This window comes from Lissotriton vulgaris, chromosome 5 (assembly GCF_964263255.1).
Source record: "Lissotriton vulgaris chromosome 5, aLisVul1.2, whole genome shotgun sequence".
Taxonomy (NCBI): domain Eukaryota; kingdom Metazoa; phylum Chordata; class Amphibia; order Caudata; family Salamandridae; genus Lissotriton; species Lissotriton vulgaris.
The window spans coordinates 1,157,950,586-1,157,969,697 of record NC_141693.1 but is presented as its reverse complement, the minus strand read 5'-3'; positions in this window follow the sequence as shown (position 1 = coordinate 1,157,969,697).

Here is a 19,112-nt window from a genome sequence, read left to right as displayed (position 1 = left end):
CTTGTCGGTCGAATTCACAGATCTCCTATGCGGCCTGAATTGTCTGCAGCACATCTCAGTAGCGACTCACAATAAAGGCCATACTCTCGACCAAGTGTGGACGGCAAACTTGGACATTTCCTCCCCCCCTCAGTTTATCCTTGTACTTGGTCTGACCATTTTTTAATTTCTTTCTTATTAAAATTCACCCCGTTCACCCGTCCTCCACTTGTGTCTAACTTTACGGCACAAAACTGGAAGCGGGCTGATACTTCTCACTTTCATTCCATTCTGTCTACTACACTCCCTAGCGACACTATCGATATTAACACGCAAACTGCCATCCTTGATCAATGGCTGACACAAGCAAGTGATGTGGTCGCCCCTGTGAGAACTATCAGAACTAAACGCCCACTTGACGCTCAGCGCTGGTTTACTGACCAACTTAAACTGGACAAATTAGCCCTTAGACAAGCTGAGCGTCGGTGGAGACGGAACTATGACCCCTTATTAAGAACCACTTATATGGATTTATTAAAATTGTACAAAAAATCGATTTTATTGGCCAAATCTTTCTACTATTCCCAGAAAATCCTCAGTTCTGCCTCAAAAACAAAGGATATTTTCTCCATTGTAGCTGAACTCTCTCTTCCTGATCGTGTTACAGTTCAGCCCCAACCCTCACAGGCTCTTTGTGACTCCCTCAATTTATTTTTCATTGACAAAATCACTACCATTAAAAATAATATTCCCTCCCCTCACTCGCTCAATGTTTGTGTCCTACCTCCCATGAATCCTTGCCGGCTGCACAAATTTCCCCCTATCTCTCAGTCTGAACTCATCTCCTTATTACACGTAGTCAGTACTGGTTCCCCCAATGATTGTTGTCCCCCTCAAATTTTGAAAGATGCTTTCTTGGCTTGTCCAGGTCCCCCGTTAGACCTTCTTAACTACTCACTTGCTACAGTCTCTGTCCCTGATGCTTTCAAAAAAGCAGTTGTAGTACCTATTCTTAAAAAACCAGGCTCGGACCCAGCTGTTCTAAGCAACTATCGACCGATCTCCCTCTTCCCCTACTTGGGGAAGGTGTTGGAGACCTATGTTACCCGCTGCCTGAGCGCCTTCATTGAAAAATCTCATTTCCTTGATGATCAGCGGGCCGGTTTCAGACCGGCCCACTCAACGGAAGCGGTCATCGTGGCTGTGATGGATGCGCTGAGACAGGGGGCTGATAGGAACCTGGCCCAGGCCTTGGTTCTATTAGATCTATCGGCTGCTTTCGACACGGTCAATCATGCTATCTTGATCGACCGTGTCGGAAATGCGGGTATCCAGGGCCTGACCTTAACTTGGATTGGTTCCTTCCTCCATCAGCGTTCCCAATAGGTTCAGCTTTCCACTTTCTCTGCCCCCCCAATCTTCACTTTCCTGTGGTGTCCCCCAGGGTTCTGCTCTATCGTCCCTTCTGTTTAATCTTTATATGCAACCCCTTTTAGCTTCCTTTCGTCACACCCCTGTCACTATTTTTAATTATGCGGACGACCTACAGCGAATTTTTCCTATTGATTCCTCTCCTTCCTCTCGCACCAACTTTCAATCCACCATGCTCACCATCTCCGAGTGGATGAATTTTAGTCAGCTGAAGCTTAACCCCAGCAAGACAGAGTTGGTCTTGACAGGAGGGCCCTCAAATCCTTGGAGCTCCAGCTTTTGGCCTCAAGCTCTTGGCCCTCCACCTTGCCCGGTCAAGTCCGTGAGGAGCCTTGGTGTCATTATCTCCAGCGACCTATCGATGAGACCTCAAATTAACACCGTTACCTCGGCCTGCTTTTACCATCTACGCAGAATCTGTAAAATCCGAAGGTTCCTTTCTACAGAGGCTCTCATACTTGTCATCATGGCCCTTGTCACCTCTCGCATTGACTATGCCAACTGCTTGTATGTGGATATCCCTGCTTACCATCTCCATCGGCTCCAGCTGGTACAAAACCAGGCGGCCAGATTGGTTTTCCAACAGCCAAAGCACCAACATGTCACGCCCCAGTTGAGGAGATTGCATTGGCTCCCGGTCGCTTCCCGCTGCATTTTTAAAATAAGCTGTACTGTTTTTAAGTCTCTTCTTGCTCTTGCTCCTGCTTTTACCTCCCTCAGTCTTAAACGTCACATCCCCTCGAGGAATCTTAGGTCGTCTGCGCACAACCTTCTAATCACTCCTAGGTTTAAACGCAAAAAACATGGTGGTTCTTGTTTCTCTTTCCTTGCTCCTTCAACCTGGAATTCCCTTCCCTTTTCTATTCGACTCTGCCCCGACTATATCACTTTCCGTAAACTTCTTAAAACCTATCTTTTTCAGTTAGCTTATGATTAATCCCTCTGTCCACACCCTACTGCTTTGTATCTCTGCTTTGTCTGTGAGCGCCATGAAACCAATTGTTGTCCGTGCGCGGTAACACATTTTTTTAACATAACATAACAGATCAGCAGAAGTTAACAGGGAGGTAAAGAAGGAGGCAGGGTGGAAGAGAGCAACAGATCCGCACAGGAGAAGAGAAGAGAACAGGGAGTTAGAGAAGGAGGCGGGTGGAAGAGAACAGTAGATCAGCACAGGAGAAAAGAACAGAGTTGAAGAAGGAGGGGGGGGGAAGAGAGCAGCAGATCAGCACAGGAGAAGAGAACAGGGAGTTAAGGAAGGAAGTGGGTGGAAGAGAACAGCATATTAGCACAGGAGAAGAGAACAGGGAGTTAGAGAAGAAGGCGGGGTGAAAGAGAACAGCAGATCAGCACAGGAGAAGAGAAAAGGGAGTTAGAGAAGGAGGCGGGCTGAAAGAGAATAGTAGATCAGCACAGGAGAAGAGAACATGGAGTAAGGAGGCTGATGGAAGATAGCAGAAAGATCATCACAGGAGAAGAGAACAGGGAGTTAGAGAATGATGCGGGAGGGAGAGAACAGCAGATCAGCATGGGACAAGAGAACAGGGAGTTAGAGAAAGATGCTGGTGGAAGAGAGCTGCAGATCAGCACAGGAGTAGAGAAAAGAGAGTTAAAGAAGGAGGCGGTGGAAGAGAACAGCAGATCAGCACAGGAGAAGAGAACAAGGAGTAAAAGAAGGAGGTGTGGTGGAAGAGAGCAGCAGATCAGCACAGGAGAAGAGAACAGGGAGTTAAAGAAGGAAGCGGGTGGAAGAGAACAGCAGATCGGCACAGGAGAAGAGAACAGGGAGTTAGACAAAGAGGCGGGTATAAGAAAACAGCAGATTAGCACAAGAGAAGAGAACGGAGCTATGAGAAGGAGGCGGATGGAAGAGAGCATCAGATCAGCACAGGAGAAGAGAACAGGGAGTTACATAAGGAAGTGGGGTGGAAGAGAGCAGCAGATCAGCCCAGGAGAAGAGAACATGGAGTTAAAGAAGGAGGCATGTGGAAGAGAACAGCATATCGGCACAGCAGAAGAGAACCAGGAGTTACAGAAGGAGGTGGTGGAAAAGAACAGCAGATCAGTACTGGAGAAGAGAACAGGGAGTAAGAGAAGGAGGCGGGTGAAAGAGAACAGCAGATCAGCACCGGAGACGAGAAAAGGGAGTTAGAGAAGGAGGCGGATGGAAGAGATTATAAAGATCATCACAGGAGAAGGCAACAAGGAGTTAGGGAATGAGGCGGGAAGAAGAGAACAGCAGATCTGCATGGGAGAAGAGAACAGGGAGTTAGAGAAGGAGGCGGGTGAAAGAGAGCAGCAGATCAGCACAGGAGAAGAGAAGAAAACAGGGAGTTAGAGAAGGAGGTGGGTGGAGAGAGCAGCAGATCAGCACAGGAGAAGAGAAGAGAACAGGTGGTTAGAGAAGGAGGTGAGGTAGAAGAGAGCAGCAGATCAGCACAGCAGAAGAGAACAGGAAGTTAAAGAAGGAGGTGGGGTGGAAGAGAGCAGCAGATCAGCACAGGAGAAGAGAAGAGAACAGGTAGTTAGAGAAGGAGGTGAGGTAGAAGAGAGCAGCAGATCAGCACAGCAGAAGAGAACAGGGAGGTAGAGAAGGAGGTGGGGTGGAAGAGAACAGCAGATCAGCACAAGAGAAGAGAACAGAGAGTTAAAGAAGGAGGAGGGTTTTTGAGACCAGCAGATCAGCACAGGAGAAGAGAACAGAGAGTTAAAGAAGGAGGCGGGTGGAAGAGAACAGCAGATTGGCACAGGAGAAGAGAACCGGGAGTTACAGAAGGAGGCGGTGGAAAAGAACAGCAGAACAGTACAGGAGAAGAGAACAGGGAGTTAGAGAAGGAGGTGGGGTTAAAGAGAACAGCAGATCAGCACTGGAGAAGAGAAAGGGGAGTTAGAGAAGGAGTCGGGTGGAAGAGAGCAAAAAGGTCATCACAGGAGAAGGCAACAAGGAGTTAGAGAATGAGGCGGGATGGAAGAGAAGAGCACATCAGCACAGGAGAAGAGAACAGGGAGTTAGAGAAGGGGGCGGGTGCAAGAGAGCAGCTGATCAGCAAGGGAGAACAGAACAGGGAGTTAGAGAATCAGGCGGGAGGAAGAAGGAGGCGGGTGGAAGAGAGTAGCAGATCAGCACAGAAGAAGAGAAGAGAACCGGGAGTTAAAGAAGGAGGTGGGGTGGAAGAGAGCAGCTGATCAGCACAGGAGAAGAGAACAAGGAGTTAAAAAAGGAGGCGGTGGAAGAGAACAGCAGATCAGCACAGGAGAAAAGAACAGGGAGTTAAAGAAGGGGGTTGGGTGGAAGAGAGCAACAGATCAGTACAGGTGAAGAGAACATGGAGTTAAAGAAGGAGGTGGGTGGAAGACAGCAGCCGATCAGCACAGGAGAAGAGAACAGGGAGTTAAGGAAGGAAGAGGGCTGAAGAGAACAACATATTAGCACAGGAGAGGAGAACAGGGAGTTAAGGAAGGAAGCGGGTGGAAGTGAACTGCATATTAGCAGAGGAGAAGAGAACAGGGAGTTAGAGAAGGAGGCGGGGTGAAACAGAACAGCAGATCAGCACAGGAGAAGAGAACAGGGAGTTAGAGAATCAGGCGGGAGGAAGAGATCAGCAGATCAGCATGGGAGAAGAGAACAGTGAGTTAGAGAAGGAGGCGGGTGAAAAGGGAACAGCAGATCAGCACAGGAGGAAGAGGGCAGGTAGTTCAAACAGCAGGCTGGGAGGGAGAGGGCTGCAGATTAGAAATTGTTGCCAATTTAGCTCTGTCAGCCAGTAGTTTGTTTTCCTGCCGGGCTGTGTCTTCCATTCTTCCGAGGTTGGTATTTGAAGTATGATTAAAAGCTGGTAATAGCAGTAATGGCTATTTACAGCGCTTACAATCTGCAAAAAAGTGGTACGTTCAGCTTTGAAAGAAGTTAGTGGCGAAACCGTACAGACAGCAAATGTGTATTTGAAACATTTTTGCTATGTTGTGACCTATGCCTGTTGGTGTAGGCAGGTATGAATTTGTTGACAGTTCAGTCCATAGTAGGGATGACATTCATTATAGACACTAAAAGCAACAAGAGAGACGAACTGCCAGGAGCAACGAGGAGCCAGCACTCAGGAGGTGTGGGAGGGAGATACGACACAGGGATTCACAGGGGGGGAGGAAGCGCTGTGCAGTTCCTCTGAGTGCTAAATGTCAAATTCTGTGCGTGATGATTGCATTCCACAGAGGCAAAATCGCCCCTCACGCACAACAGGGCAAAGACAGTGGGTAGGAGGCAACTGCAGGAGGGTGGAATAGGTGGTAGCAACAAGGAGCTGACATACAGGGGAAAAGGTGGTGGTGGAAACATACACCCATGCTGGTCGGTTAAAGTGAAACAAGGCGTCACTTCGCTGAAGGCATGGAGCAGTGACATATCACATAATAAAGTACAGTCCCGGGTGGCTCAAGCAAGTTCTAAGCCCCAAGCTCTGTAAAATATAAAATTTGCATGGCATACCGGCTCGCCACACTCTTTGTGTAGTAGTTGGGACAACATTTTAAATGTAATTAAGTGACACTTTGCTTAGAAAAAAAGCGATGACTACAGCCAGCGTTGAAGGGGCAAGCAGCAATAAAAAGATGCGGGAAGGGTGGGTGTATGTGGAAGCAAGAACTGCCTGAAGGGGAGAAAGGATGGGGGATACAAATCCATATTATCAATGTAGCTCCCCAGAAGCTGATAATGTGCAGGGCTAATGCCGTTGACACTGCAACGGAAAATGCCCTTTGATCTTGCGAAATCGAACCACCCAAGCAAACAAAAGTCCCGACTTGACGACCTTTTGGCTGCATGCAGCCTCCCCCTACTCCTCCCGCCACTACGAACAAGTTCTCGGCATTGCGTGGTGGGGACGGGGGAGTGGCATTGGGTGGGGGGCAGGGGCGGGGTGGGCGGCTTCCTTAGAAGTCTGATGTCAAGGCTCAGACAAATGGTGTGGGTGTGGGTGTGCGATGTGCGATGTGGCTGGTGATGTGCAAGTGCCCAGCTCACATGACCTGTACCTAATCCGCAGTTTGGGGACAATTTTCGAAAGCCTTACTATAATCTCGCCCACCATCCCTATGGGATGGCTTAGAAGAGACCTAACAAGCTGGGGTGTGCACAGGGCACAGGATGACTTTGCAACAAGGCATCTTTCTGCACCTCTGATGGTTCTTTCTGCATATCTCTTGCTTCTTTCTGCATCTTTCGTCCCCTTTCTGCAAATGCCCTACCTATGTAGGCATAGTTAGAAATTAGCATTTAAAAAACCTTAGCAATTAACTGAAAAAAACAAAGGTTTCAGGGACGTTATAGTTAGAAATTAGCATTTGAAAATCGTTAGAAATTCACTGAAAAAGCCATAGGTTTCAGGGACGGTATAGTTAGTTGGACATTTCACTCGTACAAAACCAGAGAAATTCGGCCGTTATAGTTAGTTGAGCTAACTATAACTCCCGCCCCCGCAATGCACTGCTGATGACGTCACATATTACATCACTCATGACATGGTCAGTGACATCACTGAAGACATCACTGATGACATCTCAAATGACATTATGACATCATGTTTTTTGCATATTAATTAACAGTTCAACAATGCTATGAATCAACAATTGACGAAATCTTGAACACAATGGCCGATGGAAAAGAACAAAAATAATCACTAAGATGGACCGTAGTTATATCAGCTTTGAGTTTTTGTGTGGTACACACTGTCTTAGAAAAAAACAACTATACAAAGTGGAATTGTGTTTTAACATGGAGATATCTCCAAGATATAGTGGACATGGACATTTAGGATATAAATGACACGCAATATGGCGGTCGAATAGAACTGTGTTGTGACATCAAAACAGCGTAGTCCTTCTATGACGCTGTGATTTGAATTACCAATAAGAGCGCATGTTAATTTTGAAATGTTGTCCTTTTTATGGCAATCATTGAGAAAGGCATTATTGCCGAAATGCGTCTGAGCACTACTATTAAAAAAAGAATGAATATACCCTGTGAGTGCCTAGTGTTTTGCACATGAGCCTGATTTAATAGGTGAGTCCACCCTCAAGATTGATGTCACCCATATTAAAAGAGATCGGTGGAGTTTGGTGCATTTGGAGCTGTGATATATATATATATATATATATATATATATATATATATATATATATATATATATATATATATTATTTTTTTTTAAGCACAGAGATCACCGCCGTCGCGCCACTCGTCCTGGGTGCAAACCTCGTGGTGGTGAGCCGCGATATTTTCTTCCACAGCAGCACAATTCAACCAGCAAAACAGGTGCACTCGTGGGTTAATAAGCCACACTCTTAAACCAAATGGGTTCATTGCCCATTCACGGCACAATTGTGAAAAGTGTTAAATGGGTACAAAAATATGCTATGTATGGTTGTCTAGATAACTTTATGAATTGTTTCTATTTATAGGAAAATTTTAAATAATTTACAACCATGAAAAATGGATTACCCGAAAATTGCAATTTTGCTGAATATTATATTTCAGTTTCTTTTTGTCACTTTGACCTTTTTGCACTTCTAACGATGGATGCCACAGATTCTCATGTGTAGTCACCTTTTTGAATACTAGCATTTTGTTATAAATGTCTAGGTCACATGCACCAATAATATGTATTTAAGTTTACTTTTAACTTTATTGAACTGACATTGAAAAAGGCCTTTACGCCGAAACGCGTCTGTCAGCACCAAGGGGAGACCTCTTAAATAAATTTGGCCGTTATTGACCCACGAGTGCGCCTAACTATATATACCTACTGGTGACTGCCAGTAGGTAATATATATATATATATATATATATATATATATATATATATATATATATATATATATATATATAACATTTGCAATCCCATCACTTTCCAGGCGGGCGAAATGAAATTGGCGGACCCAATGGATTCGGCAGGTAGGTCTTTATTGAAACTTTCCTCTGTTATGCGTTTCGACCACCAAGTGCCCTTGCTCACACAGTGGGAAAACGCGTCAGCCATAGTTTTTAAATATTTGCAAAGTGTTACACACCCCATTGTGAGTCACATGTTTGTTTGTATAGACATAGAAGAAACACTCTGCATGGATTTCTCTTACAACTTGCAATAAACACAGTTTGTATGTTTAAACATTCGAAAACATCTATCATAGCAAAATTATAGCTACAAAACACACTAAATATTTCAGCCTCAATGCTTGAATAAAGTGACAAGTGCAATGATTCGAATAAAATAACCAATAAAAATGTTATTAAATGTTGTATGGCAATTTCATCTAAAAAAATATTTCATTTTTCTCTAAAATCCCATAAAAACATTATCCGCATTTGCCTTGCCTAAAATAATCTCAAATTGAATATTCAAGTATAAACCTGCTGTTGTGCAGATTTATGTGCAAAAATATGCTTAGTGTGCAAATTACAAACCATGTAAACTTTCAAAATAAAGAGAATATTATTCACTGTATGTTCAATTAGTCCTTTTTGACCATATTCTAACTGCGTAAATGCAAAACAGGCAAATTTCCTTTTCCCCCTTGTTTCATTTATACAGTCCCTTATGAGTGTTGTTGTCCTCATCTATGTGCTTTAAGTGCTTACCAGTCCTCAGATAAATAAGACTGTTAAAAACTAATTATATTATATTAGAATAAAAAACCCTAAAAACCCTAATTCTAAAACCCACAGTGTGTAAAAAATTGATAAAAATATTTACAAAAAGACTTTATGTGCACTAGCGAAGCTGCAGAATAGCTCTAATTTTATGTATGGAGGAGGTGTTCTTCTCTTGTATCTCATATACTACGGATTTAATACCAGCACTAATTATAAAAAATTATGTAAATCTTCTGTCGTATTCAACCCATTTGGACTCTTAGTGTCCAACTCCAAAATATATAGTGTCTCTAGTTTCCTGATCTGTTTTTCTCGATTGCCGCCTCGTCTGAGGGGCATCACTGCATCAATTACAAAAAACGAAAGACATCTCAAATCGTTAGTATGGATTGCTTTGAAATGCCTGGCGACCGGATAAGAATTGTAACTATTGACGATCGCCCTGAGATGCTGCAATATTCTGACGTGCACTTGCAACTTCGTACTACCAACGTACCGTAAGCCACAGGTGCACGTCAGAACATATACTGCAAACTCAGTCCTACAGCCATAATTACCTTTGATGGCTAACTGTTCTGGGGTAAAAGGAGTATCATAATGGGTTGTGTTCTTTCCAAATTTACACGCTCGACATGATGAGCATTTGAAAAAATCCTCCTTGGGTTTCAGCCAGGACTCATTCTTACCCAATTCCGGGCTATTTTTTACTAGTTGGCTACACATTGACCTTGATTTCCTATATGTGATGGTAGGCACTACTGGTAACCTACTGCCCAGAACCCCGTCTGTAAGGACAATTGGCCAATTTTTCTTGATTATTGCCTTAATCTGCCTTGCCTGTCTACTAAAAGTAGTAATGAGTCTAGGAGTATTGTCCTCCTCTATCTTATTGGGGTCTTTGGGAGTAAGCAAAGTTTCCCTGGGTCTATCCTGTGCTTTAACGAGAGCCCTCGATAAAGTTTTCTGGCTGTATCCTCTCATTTTAAGTCGCTCCATCATGGCATTGGCACACTTTTCAAAATCAGAAGGGGAACTACAGATTCTTTTTAATCGTAGTAGTTCCCCATAAGGAATGCTCTCTATCATATGTTTTGGATGCCTACTGCTGGCAAATAGAATGCTGTTGCCAGCAGTGGTTTGTCGAAACAAAGTAGTTTCTAGTGTGTGATTCTGCACATTGATCTGAACATCCAAAAATTCTGCTTTAACTTTACTGATGTTGGATGTAAAAAATAAATTGCAGTTGTTGACATTGAGGGTTTTTACAAACTCGTTTGCACTAATTTCATCCCCTTCCCACACACAAAAAACATCATCAATGAATCTTAACCAATGACGTACATGATTGAAATTTGGAGTTGCTGTCAGGACTTGTTCCTCCCACCAGCCTACATGTAAACATGCGTAGCTGGGGGAGAGACACAGCATTCGATTGTGACTATAATATTCACAAGATTTTCCACCTAGAAAATGTTTGATGGCGTTAACACCAGTTATGTGATCAATACTAGTGTACAATGATTCGATGTCCAATGTTATTAAACACCACCCTTCCTGCCACTGTACGTTGTTTAATTTATTTAAAAAATCACCAGTATCCTTAATATAATGGGCAGATTTTTCACCCAATCTTGTAAAAAATAATCAATATACTGAGAAATATGCTCACTGATACTGTTGATTGCCGAAGTAATGGGCCTCCCCGGGACCGGCGTCGTCATCTTATGCACTTTTGGGATTAGATATAGAAATGGGATTACTGGGTGTTCAATGTGTAGGAAGGAAAATTCCATTGATGATATCAACCCCTCCCTTTTGTAGTTGGTTAATAACTTTTTTTATGTGTTCTTTAGCTATCTTTTATTCCGTCCCATTTGACTTCTTGTAGCAATCAGCATTCTCCAATTGTTTCTTTGCTTCTGTAGTGTAGTCTTTCTTCCGCCACAAAACAATGTTACCTCCTTTATCGGATTTATTGATTATTACTTCGTGATTTTCGCTGAGCTTCTTCATTAAGTTTGCATATTGGATTTCATTGTACGATTTTTTTCTTTTTTGGTTCTTTGTTTTCCGATTGAGTGTTTTTAAATCCTCCACTGTGCACTCCTGAAAAATGTCCAAAGCATCTTTTGGCATCATAGGAACAAAAGTACTTTTAGCTTTGAAAGGACTCTCTCCTGCTCCTTTTTTAGATATGTCAAGTCGTGTCAAATTATTCTGTGTGCTGGTTTCAACTTCCATATTTGTTTCTCGGACCAACATTGGATTAGATCCTAATTGATTAAGAGTTACAAACAATCTGCCAGCCACTGCTTGTACTGTTGACAAAGGATTGTTATCCCCCTGTGTTTGATTTGCAGCCTCTTCTCTATTTGTATTAGCTCCTTTGATAGTAAAAAACTTTTTTAATTTAAGCTTTTTAATGAAGCAGAAAATATCAACCCTTGTGCTGGTGTAGTTAAATGTACTTTATATGTATATGTGTTGTTTACAGGACGTCAGGGAACTGATAAAAACTTTCACCGAGCTATCGGATCATCACAGCCCGCCTCCTTGCATGTGATCTTCAAGTACTGCTGCCATCTGATGGTCCGAGACTTCTCGGGGGGGGAGAGCGTGCACTGTCCCTGTACCCCTGGCCTTGAGGACGCAGGCACAAGGAGACTGGGAAGTTGGGGACTTAAGGAGATTTTTTGCCCAGGATTTTTGCAAGATCTCTCCCACTGCAGCTCACGGGATACCAGCAAGGTGCATGATGGGATCGGTAGTCCGTGGCAGAGGCTGTGGAGGCATCAGCACGTAATGAGCTGCAGCTGGGCCCTCCATCACTGGGTAGGAGGAGCCCTATAAACACTAGATGGGAAGAACGAGCGAACTGTGGCATTTGAAAAAGGCTCCATGCCGAAACCGGTCATGCCGTTTGCTTTTCTAATAAATGTCTTCATGAGCCCCGCTGAGTCCCTCGCTTCTCTTTGAATGAAGGAAGCTTTATGCCATATTCTGCGTGCAACCTGTAGCGAGCATAGGGGGGACCCTTCCTACATGTGGCTGTGTTGTTTGCAGGACGTCAGGGAACTGATAAAAACTTTCACCGAGCTATCAGATCTTCACAGCCGGCCTCCTTGCATGTGATCTTCAAGTACTGCTGCCATCTGATGGTCCGAGACTTCTCGGGGGGAGAGTGTGCACTGTCCCTTTACCCCCGGCCTTGAGGACGCAGGCACAAGGAGACTGGGAAGTTGGGGACTTAAGGACATTTGTTGCCCAGGATTTTTGCAAGATCTCTCCCACTGCAGCTCACGGGATACCAGCAAGGTGCATGATGGGATCGGTAGTCCGTGGCAGAGGCTGTGGAGGCATCAGCACGTAATGAGCTGCAGCTGGGCCCTCCATCACTGGGTAGGAGGAGCCCTATAAACACTCGATGGGAAGAACGAGCGAACTGTGGCATTTGAAAAAGGCTCCATACCGAAACCGGTCATGCCGTTTGCTTTTCTAATAAATGTCTTCATGAGCCCCACTGAGTCCCTCGCTTCTCTTTGAATGAAGGAAGATTTGTGCCATATATATATATATAATGAAGTAATGAAGTTGTATAGCAGTCCTTAGTCATAAGGCTCAAATATGAATCATGTTAAGCCAAAAATATTGAATGATAATTTTAGTTTTTCCAATTGGTAATATGATTCACAAATGTGTACGTTTTACATTACATAAAAAGTCCTATAGAAAAAATTTCACCAATGGTTTTATGTCTTTGTTGATGTAACAACAACATCTCAACAGAAAATAATTCTGTATTTAGACAAGGATTTATTTACTGTTTTTTGCATATTAATTAACAGTTCAACAATTCTAAAAATCATCAATTGGTGAAATCTTGAACACAATCAATAAGAAGTCTTTTGTGGACATCTATGACTGTCATTTATATGCACCTATCACTTTAAGAAATGGTTTAAAAGGTACTTTGAAGCCATGGCGCTTGTCATGTGAACAAGGCTCATAAGGGCTGAAGCGCGTAAATGGTTGACATTAAATAAAACTCTCAGCACTCATTTCGTGGTCCGTGGTCCATGTTCTGTGATAAGTATTGCAAGCAGTATATATACAAGCATATATACACATATATATGTAGATATTCACTGATAAAAATAAAGGTTAAGGTGATGCTTGATTAGGCATCTAAATGAGATGAAACCTAACTTCTTAAAATCAAATAACAACTGAAATTCACAAGTATACTTACTATAACTTGTGTCCCCATCATGCACTGCTTATGACTTCGCATAATAGATCACTCATGATGAGTTAAATGGCATCATTGATAACTTTACTGATGACATCTCAAATGACATCCCTTTTGGACTCCCATGCATGGCCCAGGATGTCAGGGCAGGCCCACCCTGCCTCCTTACGGATTTCCCCTATTTTTCATCAGGACTTGCAGATAGAGAACATTTGTTCATAGTTGAAGACAACTAAACAGATTGCTCTGTACATACTGAAATGGGTGACAAAAGAAAAAGCTACTTTGGCCAATAAAAAGTCCATATTCTTATTTATTTATTTTTTGGGGTACTGCTAGTCTATTTTTTTTATGTATTGAGGAGCAAATCTTCCTGTAGGAATTATCATAGTAAATCGCACTTTTGTGACCCGCCCTCCTAGACCTCCCGCATTCTTGGTGCCTGATTGACAGATCAGAGCAAAACTTTTCATGAAGGAGCTGAGGTAGATTAATTTGTTTTCTTTAGTCAGTTTCATGTAGATTCATCAAACGGATCTGCCAAACAGCATCAAAGCTATTAGCGAGAATAAAAACACTCTTACTATGGAAACTCTGACCTAACTATAATTGCACAGTGGCAACTGCCATTGTGTAACAGCCTTTTTGGTGCTTTAATTACACACAAAACTGTGATATAAAAACCCATGTAACAGAGGCAACTGAGAAATATGGAACATATTTCACAGTTGCCTGTAAATATGGATTTCATTATCATAGTGACAGCCCCCAAACTACTAAGGACAGCTTTAACATTGTCATGGCTACTAGGATTATGTGGTCTGGAGGAACACATTGAGTGACAAAGTTATCTAAATCCTGCTGCAAAAATTGAAAATTGAGCTGAACATTCTCTAGCAGTATTATTTTCATCCACTTTAACTAGAAACAACATTATTGATGAAATCTGCAAATGTGTTAAATGATATGACAATAAACAAATCCTTACTTATGGGGTACATGCTGCTACCATACATTTTCTTAAATCCACTCACCATGCCCATTAGTTCAATGACTATTTTTTCAGGAAAGGTAAACAAAACATAAACATTCTAAGTCCAGTCACTGCCCCTTGTTAGCTGCACTTTGAGGAAAATAGCTTTTTCACACTAACTACCCTACAAAAAATATGTAATATGAAAAACATATAACGGTTGACTTGGATAATATGGCACAAATCATGAGGGAAAAAGTCATGGTTTGCATCTCTGATAATACTCATACGATCCCTTCTATGTGGTTTCTACCTCTCCACACAAATGGAACCCCTTGCATTCCTATTTTGGTTTAATCTCTTTTTTTAAACAAATATACATTGATAAAAAGCCATGGCATTAACCATAAAGGCAGCTACAATTAATGCAATAATAAATAGCATAGTACACTGTGGATCTACGTACTGTGTGTGGGTGTGCCTATAAAATTGAGCAATCTTTTTTTTTGTTCGAAAAATGGATACTACACAATTATGTGTGTATGTCTCTCTCTCTCTCTCTCTACATATATTTGACAGTCGCTACTGTGTGGTTATAGTTAGGACCATGTTTCCATCAGAAACAGACTTTTTATTTTGCTAATAACTTTGATGCTGTTTGTCAAATCTTCACAAACCTTTCCAAAAAACAGAGGTCGATCCACCTTTGCTCCTTCCATGAAAGTTTTGAGAAAATCTGTCAAGCAAGGGCCAAGTAAAAGGAGGAGGGGGGTCCCAAAACGCATATCCCCATGCAATGTCCTGTAGGAACTTTAGACAATGCTACAGCCAAAACACCTGAACGGAATTACAACAAATTTGGCAGAAAGCTAGATCTTTACTGAGAAAGCATGCTTTTTTTAGATTTGGTGAAAATCTGTTCAGCTTTTGAGAGAATTTAAGCTTCAAAATATATAGATGTCTAGCGACGTAGTACTACAGAGGGAGTACTGAGGAACAAAAAGGTAAAAGAAGCATTTGGATAGTCTAGTCCCGCGAAACATGTCACTGTGATGGGCTGGCTGCATTTTTAAGAGAAATGTTGCAGTAGCCAATTTAGGACTCAGTCCTTGTCTCCTGAAAATTCAAATAAAACAACATATAAGGGGACATAGGGTACTCTTACTTCTGGGCACTGGGCTCGTGGGGGTGAGGTCCCAAAGATGCAAAGTCAAAGTGTGTTTTTCCCCCCATTGCTCAGACTCACGGTTCTCAGTGTGCCCCAGGCAAATTGACAGGAGAACTAAAAAATTACCGCAAGATTACTGAGGAACCCAATAAAACACAAACAAAAAGAAATTGGGTGAGTGTCTGTGAGGTGTTGCGGGACATTTGGTGGGAGGGGGTGTTGCTGCCTGTGGGGAGTTGGGCTTCCCTGGGAGTTGGGTGCACTTGGATGGTTGGGACAGGGACTGTGTCTAAGCACCGGCTGTGCACAGCCAAAGGCTTGGTATAGTTAGGTGTGGTAATAAAATCTTACTTCATGTTAAAAAAAAACCCTGAAAATTCACTGAAAAAAATCCAAATGTTCAAGTGTGATTCGCGTTAAACATGGCAATACCTTACTTAAAAAAAAAAATACTTTAAAAAAATCACTGTACAAACAAAAGGGTCATGTCACATTATATTTAGGTGAAAGGCCAATTAAAAATATAATTTTAAGCTAAAAAAGAAAACCTGCAATTGATCACATATAGATAATTGAAGTAACTATAACTTGCACACTTGCCATCAGCGGTGGCTCCTCGAGGGAGTGCTGCAGGGTGGAGGGGAGGGGCTGGGTGGGGGGTAGTAAACTCTGGCATACGGCCGAACCGAGTTAGGTGCATAAATAAATAAATAAAACAAATTACATTTCACGCGCTGCAGCCCAATCTGCGGTGCAGCGCGCATAATGCAATTTGTTTTATTTATTTATTTATTTATTTATGTGTTTAACTCGGTTTGGCCATATGCCGGAGTTTACTACCCCCACCCTGCCCCTCCCCCGCCCGCCGTCCCACAGCAGTCCCACAGCACTCCCTCGTGGAGCTGCTATTGCTTGCCAAGCTTTGCTTATGATCTCACACATTACATCATTCATGACTTTGTCTATGATCTCGATGATAACATCACTGATGTCATCTGAGATTAATAACATCTACAGTAAAAAAGGTTTTGGTGATTCAGTTAACTATAACTGGTGAATTTCAGGTTGAAAATAGTATTTTTAACTGACACTTTCACCTAACTAAAACATCACTTTAACTCTTGTTTTTTTAGTGTGTGTGTGTGTGTATATAGATAGATAGATAGATAGATAGATAGATAGATAGATAGATAGATAGATAGATAGATAGATAGATAGATAGATAGATAGATAGATAGATAGATAGATAGATAGACGTGCAGAGGGCACAATGTTATTTTTTATGTATTACCATGTTAAGTATCACATTGATATATGTTTCGTGATTATAAATCGGTATGGTCCATCCGAGGCGGATGCCACAAAATGGGCAATAGCAACAGCTGCAGGTTACAGCGCTTAGAACCAGCAGAAAAGTGCAAGACGCAGCACTACATAAAAAAAACAGTTGTTCTTATTATTATTATAAGTAACAGTGGTGTTTGCAGATGCTGGCTCTATCCATAAGGGGAGGGGGGGGCGGGAAAGTCCCCCAATGTGTTTGCCGCGGATCAAGGCGAGCCGCCCGGACCTCACTTTCTTTATCTTAATTCCGACTTGAAAAGATATGATTATCGGCTGCGCGCAGAGCCGGCGGAGCGGCCGTGCAGGGCTCGGGCGGGGCCGGCCGGGAGCCGGGCCGCTGCAGCGCCAGATAGGGCGCCTAATGAAGCTGTGCTGCGCCCGCATACACAGCGCATTAACCTCATTAGCATGAGCCCCTTTCTTCCCGCCATTGTGGGGGCCTTTCAGCCGGCTAATCCCCCACTTTCAGCGACGGCTCGTGGAGGGAGTTACGGTGGGGCAGGAGGGTGGGGAGGGGGAGGGGCAGGGTGGAGGTTGCTAAAAACCGGCATATGGATAATTGCAGGTAAGTAAACAATTTAATTAATAAAACGAATTTCGTAGCTCGCACTACATTGCATTTTGCGATGCAAGGCGCACTACGAAATTCGTTTTATTAATTAAATTGTTTACTTACCTGCAATTATCCATATGCCGGTTTTTAGCAACCTCCACCCTGCCCCTCCCCCTCCCCACCCTCCTGCCCCACCGTAACTCCCTCCACGAGCCGTCGCTGCCCACTTTCAAAGCCCGGCCTGTAATAAAGCTTTTAGGGAGGGTCTCCCCTTCTTCTGCTCTCCCCAAAGCTAATAGCGTTCTCTGAAGCCTGTTTGCTGCGCACGGGACGATTAACCAAAATGGAGGAACCCCCTTGTGCTCCGCGCTCCTGCGACATAAGCTTCTTATCGAGCCGGAGAACACTCCGTCCTATTTAAGGAAATGAACCTGTTTAGGGCGAAATCTCTTTAAAAATGTGCATGTTTTAATGAATTGAAAAGTGTTTGTGTTGGGCCCCTGTGGCGGTTTTTTTTCCGGGAATCGTTGCATCTTGTGAGCGTGAGAGCTTTTATTGCACTGACGGCAGGAATACAAACTGGCTGCTAAACTGGCTTTCAGAGCATCTTCAGTCCTGTGGGCGCCTCGAAGACTCGACAAACACACACTGCTAGTTCTAGGGTGGACTAGATGTGCAAGAAACTCATTCACGATTTCTTGGCCGCAGTATGAGGCAGATAGAGTCCGCATCTTCCACACAATAGCCATAAAGTCACCCGTTTCAGTTAATACGATGATTTAATTTATAAAGTGCACACCGCACAATAAAATGTATTGGCGCTTCAATAGGCCAAAGCAGAAATGTTAAAAACTCACATGTATTCTTGTCATACCACTGACATTAGTAAACAACTAATTTATTCGACACACTTCCATAGTAACGACTTTCCTGTCGATGCCATTAACAGTAGGTAATGTTGATGTGTCATGTTAGTAAACAAATTAAACGCAGGTCAGACAAACACTCTTCCTGAGTTTCTACTTTTGCAGTAACGAAACCACAGCATGCCTAATGTCTGCCATTCAGTACATCGAGTATATTTTTTAGCCCACACCGCTGTGCTTTGTTACACAAATTCCATATTAATGAGGCTTCCAGTATCAATTGAAGAATGCAGTGAGCGCTAGAGAAGGCGCTTATTTTTCACCTGTTTTTATTTTGGATTCTGTCGCCCCGTTATGCTCGTGTTCTCACTTTGGTACGAAAGCTACTACTGATTTTGTTTTCTTTTCTTATCCTTTCTCTTGTGCTGGTACCTTGTAAACGCAGTTGGCTTGCGTGTATTTCACGGAGAGAACAGCGCCTCGGTGGCTGGGCAGTTGAGGGCTCGCTTTAACCGGCCCCAGCGCCCTATAGCGCCAACACGCGTAAGCACCGGCTGATCTGAGGCCTGCTTGGCTGCTCGTCTAACAAAGCGTGTATTTTATTTGAGTTCAAAGCCATTGTAGCGGGACCCTTATCACAGGGCAAGAAGTAGTCAGATTGTCCTAAATTATGTCCAAGCAGCCCCCCTGGACGCGGGGATTAAGAGATTAAAGGAGGGGGTGCTGTATCCCCGGTATGGTAATTGGCAGGCCTGATTTGCACTCGCACAAAAGCGGCCAGGGGCCTTTGTAGCTGCACAGAGCAGGCAGGGTCCGACTGTCAATGGGCAGAAGCCTGATTAAAGGGCCTATCGGGGGAAGGGGCCGGCGAACCGTGAACAACCCGGGCTGCTCCCGAAAACTA